The sequence below is a fragment of the Eretmochelys imbricata genome, chromosome 1, assembly GCF_965152235.1.
Source record: "Eretmochelys imbricata isolate rEreImb1 chromosome 1, rEreImb1.hap1, whole genome shotgun sequence".
NCBI lineage: Eukaryota > Metazoa > Chordata > Testudines > Cheloniidae > Eretmochelys > Eretmochelys imbricata.
In genome coordinates this window covers 107611732-107622083 of record NC_135572.1, presented here as the reverse complement: position 1 = coordinate 107622083, position 10352 = coordinate 107611732, and the positions used below count along the sequence as shown (strand labels likewise).

The 10352-nt window shown below is 40.9% G+C and overlaps 1 pseudogene; it reads left to right on the top strand.

Moving 5' to 3' along the window:
* The first annotated feature begins 2827 nt into the window (after positions 1-2827).
* LOC144259766 (small nucleolar RNA U3) lies at positions 2828-2930 on the top strand (annotated as a pseudogene).
* Positions 2931-10352: the final 7422 nt, after the last annotated feature.

The window sequence follows — 10352 nt, the reverse complement described above, 5'->3', positions numbered from 1 at the left end:
AGCAAAAGGGAGTCTCAGAAGTGAGTATAATGTCCAAAACTTCACTGCAAGGACATTGTTGCCCACTGGAGGTCACATTTCTCAACCCAAGAGGCATTGTTATTCCCTATAAAACATATATAGACAGATGTTTTTAGTTAGTTATATTGCTTGAAGATGAATTTTCTCCTACAAATGTGTATTGCAAAAAAAGCATACAAAATGGTGTTTGTCCCTTGATTCTCATTTATGATTTCTAAAGATAGTCTTTTGTTTTCAAAAAATAATTTCTTATTTGTTTTTGTTTATTATTATTTACAATTTGTTTTTTACATTTATAAATACAAGGTTCTGACTTCCATTATTTGCTGAAGGACTGTGGCAGGTTCTTTGAAAAAGCTGAATGGTGACATCTTAGCAAATTTAAACTTGAGATACTGAAATTCAATATTGCCTTTATCACTCTTCTACTTGGAACTAGGAAAGCTGTTAGTCAAGTTTCAACTTCAAGCAATGATATCATCATCCATGTCTTTCAAGGATCTTGGGAAAAAGCTCCACCAAAAAGAAGTCAGAACTGATATTTTCTTTTTTATATCAAGAAAAGTGGAAAATGAAACACTTTGAAGAAAACCCCAAACTTTGAAGCTAGATTTCTTTTTTAACTTCATAAAGAAGTAAACAAAACAAAGATTTAGATTACTTTAGATTTCCTGATCAGTATGAGATACCAGCTGGCCAGAACCAAATCTGTATAGCTGTAAACTCTCGAGGGATGGGGGATGGTTCTGTTTTCACTTCCCTCATGTTAACCAATACATATATATTAGGTGCAGTATACACTGTATTAACAGGTATTATATGCCTGCTATTAGTATGTGTGTGTGTGTGTGTTTTGGGAAGTTATGTTTTCTGAATGTATTATGCTCTCCCGACTATTCTGGTCACCCATGTCTAGTATCCCACAACACTCTGCAAAGCTGAAGTCAGTTTTGGCATTAGAAAATAGGAGGCCTGCCAAAGCCAAGACACATGCCTGGTGTGTCCTAGCACAGACTGGGATGTACTTCTACACTGAACTGGTTTGGCATGAAGTATCCAAAACACAGATAAGGAAAGTACAGAACCAAACAAGTTAAGGAACTTCCATTAACTAATGGGTTGTAATTTAGTGACATATAGAGAGTTTTGTAACTTCGAAAACCATACTATAAATACAGCTAGTTTAAATGCATATTTCCAAATCACACCTTCTATGTAAGGTGAACACACTTCAATAATTTGCTTCCCAAATACTCACCAGATTGACCATTCATTGCTCCTCTGTCTTTGGTGCACACCTTCCAAGACTGGGTAACACTTACCACCAGAATTCCTGGCTAATGTTGACTCTTGTGACTACCCCTGATCAGATGGCCCTGATTGTAAAGGAAAAAGAGGATAATGTCAGAAACCTCCTCTCATCAGGCAGAAGGAAAATAGTGACATGCTGCAAGGACATTGCAAACAGAGTTAACCATCTGGCTGTCTCCCCTCTCACTGAAGTGACTGTGGCTTCTGTTCAAGAAGAAGGTGAGAAGCCATGAGGCTGCCAGATGACAATGAGAAGTACTTATGGAACGACTTTTGTTTAGTTAGAAGGGATAGAACTGAAGTAATGCTCTGGAAGGTGTTAGCCTGAGGTGTAGGATGCAGGAGGGAAAGCAAGAAGAAGAGGCTACACATTTCAGATTTTTGTCTACTGTGTAAAAATACAGTAAGTATCAAACAATTCCTGATCTCTCATCTTTTGTCATCTGGCTTATTTGAATAGTGGCCAATCCCCCTATCAGTTGGAGAGCTTTGGGCTGAATGGACAACTTCCTCACAGGAGAGAACCTTACTCCTGGCTCAGGCAGAGCTCTCATCTCTGACCACTGCCTGATAAGCTGCCTTTGACCTTATACTAGATCTGGCTGAAAAAAAAAATGATTTTTTTTAAAGAAAAAGTTGACCATTCTTTGTGTGATATCTTTGCAAAAATGTTTCCCTCTTTTTGACCTGCTCTGGTTTATACAGAGGCACCATTCTCCTCCACTCTCTTTATGCCCTGCAGATCCCTCCTGGGGCCTCCTACATAGTCACAGCGTCCAGCCTTTTTTATTCACAGCCTCTCCCTTGGTTCTTTGCTGTTTAGGACAAAAAAAACCCAAGACAAGCCCCCTTGCTCAGCATGCTCCTTTCTTCTTCTTCCTCAGACAGCCACACTTCCCTACCTTCTTCCTTTTCTGAGGTTGGCCAGCTTGGCCTACTCATTTTTTGCTGCCCAAAGGAACATGTCGTTTGGAAAGAAAGAAGTTTTCCTCTGGGTCTTTGGTTCTTCAATCTGGCTGCATGAACTATCATTACAAACTAATGAGGAATGGGCATTGCACCTGAAATGACTCAGCAGCCATTCCATGGTTGAACCACCATCAGCAGTCGGACAGAGAGACCATTGAAATGAACATAAAGTAGTTGTCTTCTTCCCTTACCTCAACTCCTTTGGCTTGTGCCTCTCTTCCATGACACCCAAACTCAAAGGAGATAAAGAGGAAGCCATCAGTATTCCCCTCCCCACCATTATGATCTCCTCCTGGGTAAAAGCAGAAGGGATCAATCTCTGGCACATCTTGGAGATTTCCCCTGCCTCAACCCAAAATGCCTCTAATTTCACATTCCACCCAGTGCAGGCAAACTAAAAAAAACCCTGAAGGTTAAAAGCACCTAGATTCCTTAAATAAGTTCAGGTACATTTGTCAGTGCTTCCCACCACACATGTAGCACCCATATATGTATCTGTAGGTAGTCTGAGTAAATTACCATGATTGAGACTATACTTTCAGGGATCATTTCTATAGTTTGTAACTAGAGAAGTGTAGCCGAAAGTGTCTTGAGCTGGTGCAATTCCTGGCCACCAGGTGAAGGAGGAAGGTGAATGAAAGAGAGAAGGGAGAAAGTCAGACATGATTCAGCTACAGGGAGTAACAGACAGATGGCAGTTTAATTCAAAAAAGGCCTTTTCCTACTTAACTGCTATTTACATGGCGTATTTTTCAGGATTCCAGAATGGCCACCAGGTTTCCTGGAAGTGATCTCATAAGACACATCTCATCTGTTAATATCAGCATTTATCTTCTTGGGCAAACTTTGCAGGGCGCCCATTAACTCTATTGAAGAGTATCTTCCAAGTGCTAGGCAAGGCATTATAGTTAATGATGGTAGATGCTTGCTGAGAGTATCTGTTTCTGACAGTTCTGTTATCCTGTAATAAACAGATTGCATATTACTGTTGGACCTGTACAGTTGCGTTCAGCTCACCATACCTATGCCTCCCTCCTTCCACCTAACAATAGCCTCATGCAGCACAGAACAAACAAAAATTGGATTTCACTATAAGTTGTATATTTAAAACTGTATTCAAATTGTATGCTACTATTTTACATTTCAGGCTTTTGCTTTTAATGCTCATCCTGCTTACACAGTTGGGGGGTATGACGTCTTCATCTAGCAGCTGTCAGTCAGCAGACAGATAGCCTAGTTGGACCTCTCTGTTTTAGTGAGAAGCCTGCTTCATCTCTCTAGGTTTTGGAGTTCTTATGTGTTATCCTTCTGAATTCTGTGAAATAAAGTAGTGCTACATTACAACCTTCCAGCAAGAGTATTTAAATTCTCTGTTTATATGCCATAAAACATAATACTATAGTAGTGTGATGGTCCTTCCCAAACTATAATAATGGAGTTTTTCCTGTAGCTCTGAGTTATTTGGCACAGACTACAAGAAGAAATCCAAAGATTTGCAAGAGAAATTTCACTTTTTAAATCAGCAAATAAAAATGGAGGAGAAGTAGCTGCTAGCACACTCCTTTATTTCACTGGCAATATAATGGCTATGACTATGCATTTTTATGGACAAAAAACAACCAACCAAAGCCATGACAATCCCCCACCCCCAATCATGAGAACTGAATATATAGGTTAATTGTCTGAGCTGTGTTTTGACAAAATATTCAGCTGTTTTGGTTGTCTCAGAACCTCAGATCATGTTAATGTGCTTTTTTCTTTTCTTACAAAAAAGTACAATGTCATACTGAAGTCTCTTAATCCGATGTGATTTGATTATAAGATAGGGGATAATAATATTGAAAAGGTGAATGCTAAGAGTTAAATTCTCTTGGGATATTAGCTCACACTGTACAAAGGCTGTAATGTTTTCTGGCCAGATTCTCAGCTGGGACGTGTAGCTCCAGTGACTTCTATGGAGCTATGCTGATTTATGTGAGCTGATGATTTGGCTTATTCTGTTTGTTTAGTTGAACTGAAGCTTCCCTCCTCAATATCATTCACTTAAAATAATTTAAATAAATAACTTCCCTCAAAGTGTACCTATAAATAAAAAAGCCAGGCGATAGCACCTTGCTTAATTTAGTACATGTGCATGCTCACATGCTAAAGCTGTTTATGATAATAAATGCACTGTCTAAGACTCAGAAACCTGTTTTCGAAGTTCAGAGCAACGTAGCCTTGGGTTAAGTAGTTGTGTGGGAGTGAATATTACCAGCAGGAGTAACAGTGATGAGTATTCATTACAACTTAACGCATTGCTGATCACTTACATTATTATAGAATATTTATTAGATTTTTTAAAATAATTTCTCCTTCCTTTAGTTTCTGTTAGAAATGCCCACTTCAGTTGTTTCTTTGAGATGCCACTTTAAATTTCAGGGGTTTTCCTGGCCCTGCTTGCAGGCAATGGGCTTTGGAGGAAAGCATGCAGTCTGGGCCTCAGAGCAGTCAATTCTGCAGCCAGCCAGCCTGGAATAAGGTGGGATGAGTTGTGTCGCTGTTTCAGGGAGCAGCCTGCTTTGTCTCTGCTGGTTTTGGGGTTCTTGTGTGTGATCATTCTGAATTCTGAAGAATAAAGTAGTGTTACGTTGCCACCTTCCATCTAAAGTATTTATGTTTTTATGTAATTCCTCTGTGTGTATGCCATGAACATAACACCTATAAAACATGGAGGAAAATCATGTTAGAACTTTATTCCATATTTTCATGTGATCAGTTGCAACTCACCCTGGCAAACAAAGAAGGTTATTTCAAACATCGTACTTTCATTAAGAATGATAGATTATTTAATGAGTTTTACAGAGAAAAGAAAAGTTTGCAATGAGCTTGTCTGTTTTGATTAGGTTAATGTAGGTCAGACTGACTTCCCTTATTCATATAGAAGAAACACTGGTCCCACTGAAGGTAAGGGAGATTTGCCATAGCCTAACTTCTTTAGGACTAGTGAGTTTTGCCACTGAGCCCTCTATGATTTGGGGTGTATATTTTTGTTGTGTTTTAGTCTGCTAATACACATACTTATCACTTGTTTGGGTTTTTTAATACTTCATGATTATTTTATTTTATGGTTAATTTAAAATGTTAGGGCAAAGTAATGAGTAATATTCCAATATCCCTTTTGTTTAGTGATCTGTATAACACAATACTGAGAGGACCACATTTTCTGCTGATGTAATTGGGTGTAGCTTATTGGGTTGATGTCCCTGATATGTGGTTAATCTGCAAAGCCAGAACCTTTTCTTGTCCTCACACTAGTTGCAACCCAGATTTTTGATCTACTTCCCTCCCCATGCACAGACGTGCTCATAAATACTGTCAGCACAGTTATGTTCAATTGCATGAAGCAGTACACACAGCACGATGCTTTCACCCAAATACGCTCACATAGTCAGATCCATCTTCCTCATACAAAAAGAGTCAGACACTGACATGCACTAACGCACTCCCTATTACAACCCCCAGGGAGACATGCACTAACACATAGTCAACATTTCATTCCCCACATTCACAAAAACATACTTTGAAAGTAAATGCCCTCCAATCTCAACATGCTCTAGTATAACATGTACACAAACACACATGCTTCCTTCTTTCTCCTCCTCCCTTGCTGGGTGATTCCAACTGATGTACAGGTAGCTCTCACTCCCTTTCTCCTTCAATTGCACAGTGTGTTGCTGTGAAAACAAAACCAATTTTAGCGTCTGGGGATATTTTCAAGCTTCCCCGCCCATCCTGGGTTTGAGGCTAGATTCGTCAGTTGCCATGGTGAGCAGGGGTATAGGCAATTCCTCCAGTCAGGGGGGAAAAAAACATGAAGTGAATGTTAATTCAAAGAAAACTGGCAATACCGTGTTTTTTAAGCCAATACTGGTTCGTAAATGAAGGTTATTCTTCCTCAGGCATTAACAGGGCAACAAAGAAAAAGGTTATAAAAATTATGCACACCTTGAAATAAAAATCTTACCTGTTGTATGATTAAGAAAAACAAACACAGAAATACAAGGAAGAGAGTAGTAGTCTAGTGGTTAGAGGAAGGAACTGGAAATAGAGGCCTGGATTTTGTTTCTGGCTCCACCACTGACTTGCTGGGTGGTTATAAGCAATATCCTTAGGGCTAGATCAAGGATCGGCAACCTTTGGCTTGCGGCCCATCAGGGAAATCCACTGGCGGGCCGTGACGGTTTGTTTACTTGCAGCGTCTGCAGGTTCAGCTGATCGCAGCTCCCACGGGCCACGGTTCGCCATTCCAGGCCAATGGGGGCTGCGGGAAGTGGCGTGGGCCAAGGGATGTCCCGGTCTGCCAGCGGATTTCCCTGATGGGCCCCATGTCAAAGGTTGCCAATCCCTGGGCTAGATTATGGGCCGTGGTAGGGAGTATTGCCATCACAGGTGGTATGACGCTTCAGTGTGCCAGCAAAAACTTTGGGACGTGGTGGTTCCTTTGGAGCTCTCAGGAGTTCAATCACTAGGTCACCGTGAGAAAGAAGCTGTCTTCTTTATGGGTAGCCAGCTCTTCTGGCCACTGCAGAGGGGGATGGGACCACTGAGTGACGATGCCTGGAGTAACCCTCACACTGTGGTGTTCTTGCACTCAGGAGGTGTGATTTGCACTTGCGCAGAAACCAGCACAAGGTCTATGCACCATTTTAAGTCCTATTTTGAAGGCTTAAATGGGACTTAAGTGGTACAAATGCCTTATGCTGGGCCTCCACAGAAGTGTGAATCCCTTTTCCTGGTGCAAGGAGTCCCTTTGTTCAGGACACTTACATAAGAGAAACAAGATGGAACAAGGTTTGTGTTCCCCCCACTCTGTTATGCACTTATGCAGGTTTCAAGCACAAGCTGGCCTCTGGCTTCACTGTGCCATACTTTTGTGATCTGTAAACTAGTGATTGTGATGGTTGGCATTTGATGGACGCGTCAGTAGTGGTTAAGGGGTCAGTTCCTTCTTAATGAAGAGCGGGGTTGGTAGGGGACCCAGGCCCTTCCACTCCACTGAACTCTAGCACAGGGCCCCACGGCTGCCCTCCTTGAACCACTTCCTACCCCTCCCCCAATTCTATAGGCCAGACTTTGCAGTTTATAGCAAAAGGTACTGAAGAAAAGGTATCAACTGCTCATTTAGTCTGTGTGGACCTAGCAAGTAGGCTCCTCTTTTCCCAGAGGAACTGCCCCAGAGTCCCCTCTCAGGAGTTCCCAGGGCAGGTCCTTCTCCCTGCCTTGTCAGCCCCTTCTGAGCTGCCTGGCTTCCTTTTAAGCTCCACTTCCATCTTTAACCCCTACATTTCGAGTACAGAGTTTATACACCACGTCACAGTGACAATAATTTGTACTTATTTTATAAAGTGAGTTCCAGCTGAGGATCTCAATGTTTTACAGACCTGAATTAGCTTCACTTTACAACCTTCCCACTATTAATTCCAGTTGCCAGGTGGTAGAGATTCTGTGATAATGTTTGAAAATTTCAAAATAATGTTCTACAGGTTTTAAAATGTAACAATTTTTCATTTATTAAAAATTTTTTATAGAAAATTTTGATGTGTTTTGGCTCTGGTTTTTCCTCTTCTCTCTCCCTTTCAGTCCGCTGCCCTTTTTTTCCATTTTGCAACTGGACAAGGCAAAGGAAAAAGAAAGGGATGGAAAAAAATGAAAACCAAGAAACTTTGTTTTCTCTTGAGTTTCATAATAAAGGGATGATTGCGGGGGGTGGGGGGGGGGAAGAAAATAAAACTTCTCACATAAGATTTCGGTTTTTTTTAGAAAAGGCAATTTGATGAAAAAATGTTTGTTCAAATAACTTTGACCACCTGTACCCGTCAGGTATGTTAGTATTTCATTTCACAGATGACAGAACAAAGACAGAAAGATTAAGGCCAATATTTTCCAAAGTAGGGATTGATTTTTCTGTACTTTAAGTTCTGAATGCTACACTTGACGCTTGGAGTTCCGGATGTACTGAGCACCCACAATTGCAGTTGAATTAAAAGGGAGCAAAGGAAGCTCAGCACCTCAGAAAAATCAGGCTAACGGTGTCTCAAGGTGAGCTCTCAGAAATCGGTGGCTAATTGTGAATGAGTGTGATTTACAGCATGTCACAGTTGAGTAGCAAAATTAACATGGGGCTGAATTGTGGCTTTGCCACAAGCCCTGAGTATGGGGCAGTATGTTGTGGTGCTGCCCCCGGAAGAGATGGAGGATCAGATTGGGATTCAGCGAGACACAGACTGCCTCCCGTTTCTCTCCCATCTGGTCAAGGGGGACACATACCCTGGGTCAGCCCTCTACCCAATGCAGTATACGTCCCCAGCTTCTTCAGCATATTGCATTGTGGGCTGTATAGAGACAAAACTCCACCCCACGCAGTCTCTGATCCCACACAATCTGACCCCACACACCTGTTGAGCTGCACTGGAGGGAGAGTAGAGGCTCTTTGGAGTTTACTTTTCTGCTGCACAGCTACCCGCCTTAAGAGTGATAGGCTCAGGAGAATAAACCCTCTTACTTTCCTATGTGGGCTCCTTGAGCTGGCCATGATCTGGCCTTTATTGTGTAACTTAAGGATTATTAAAGTCAAGGAAGCATTCCTGCTTACACTGGTGGTACAGAGCCAGGACTTCTAACTCCCAGGTCTCTGTGGTACAGGTCACAGTGCTTTACGTATCATGGTCCTCATTACAATAGCCAACTTTGCAAACTGTTCCCACACCACATCAGTCAAGAAAAGAAGATTCTTTCTGCAATATCTCAGGTACCACAATGTGATAACTGTTGGTAGTGACTGAGTTCTTGTTAGTAAATATTGTTCCCACTTGTCATAGGGTTAAATTCTGAAGCATAATTAGCATCTGTAAAGTGCCTTGAGATCCTCTGCTGTAAGGCTGTATATAAATGTCAAGCTTTGAATTTGTTAGATAATTATGCCAAGAAAATAGTTAGTGCATATCCACTTTATCATAAAAAAGACTTTGTATAGGATTAACCTCCTTACTGCTGAATGAAGTATTGAGTACACACAGGGATCATGGTCCTCTGGTGCAGCTAGATATATAATATCTGGGAGAGCTCTTCCTAGCAATCTATGGATTTGAACAGAAATTCTTTGGAATTTCCTACAGCTGGGAAGAGGTTAATATTGAAATAGCTGTTTCAAATGTCACTGCTGTATCCTTAACAATAGTGTGCTCCAGTAATGGTTCCTAAATAAAAAGATGACTAATAATGTTTCACACGCTATAGAGCTCAGCAAATGTTTAAGTCAAACTACATGTCTACTAGGCATTTCTACTTATATTGTAAACAGAATGATTCACTGTATCCAGAAATTGATGGCCTGCCCTGTTGCTTTTGTCTGTAACTGTTCACAACCTACGTGGGCATAAAAAATTAAAAATAATCAAATAAAACAGTGACAAGGGTATTTATATTTCAGATATTCACAGTGTCATAAGGAAGAGTAAGTAGTGGTTGGGGTGTGAGAGAAAACAATGACATGTTACTGCATCTTCCATGACAAATGAGCCTAATGGACCTAGGGTTGTATTTTAGGCACTTAAGCAGTTTAGGCATTTAACAAGCCCATTGATTTCTGTGAGGTTCCAGAGAGTAAACCAGTGCTGAATTTGGCCCTGTATGTATGAAATACGTCAAAGTTTGTACAGCCCATAGAATACGTAAAATCAATCCTGAAAGATGCTGAGTATATTGCCCCCAGTTCAGCAAAGCACTGAGCTAAATTTAAACACATGAGTAATTTCATCCCTATTCATCAAAACACCTAAGCAACTGATTAACTTTAAGCATGTACTTAAGGCCCATTGACTTCAATATTTTGTGGGTATGTTGAGAGAAAATAATGTCCCTCAAGGATGTCCTCTTACAAGGGTGACCATATTCCCCTATGCTGAATACGGGACACATGGTAAAAATTCTCATATGCAAGCAAGTTCAGCGGCAATCAATGAGACCTATACAGTACAAACATTCAAATTAACATCAAGATGACTGAGCCC